The sequence below is a fragment of the Penaeus monodon genome, chromosome 30, assembly GCF_015228065.2.
Source record: "Penaeus monodon isolate SGIC_2016 chromosome 30, NSTDA_Pmon_1, whole genome shotgun sequence".
NCBI classification, from domain to species: Eukaryota; Metazoa; Arthropoda; class Malacostraca; order Decapoda; family Penaeidae; genus Penaeus; species Penaeus monodon.
In genome coordinates, this window is record NC_051415.1 from 29,701,421 (window position 1) to 29,701,632 (window position 212).

The following is a 212-nucleotide window of genomic DNA, read 5'->3' on the forward strand; positions in this document are numbered from 1 at the left end:
GATATCATGTGTTAAAGTTAGAGAATCAAGATTTCCAAGTTACCAGGCAGAGGGACAATACATGATTCTGGAAAAGTTTGTTTTTTTAATCAACTGCGACAGGTAAAGAGTTGCACAATAACAGCAAGGCTAAGCACTGGTGCAACTGAGTCCACGTGTATAAGGGTTGAAAATAGGATAGGAGGTAAGATTTGTAGGTAATTGTAAAAAGG

The 212-nt window shown here is 37.7% G+C and overlaps 1 protein-coding gene across 1 annotated transcript in view; it reads left to right on the forward strand.

The window, feature by feature from the left end:
• The window catches only part of LOC119592691 (TOM1-like protein 2), an 18,868-nt gene that overhangs the window by 4,738 nt on the left and 13,918 nt on the right, over positions 1-212 (forward strand).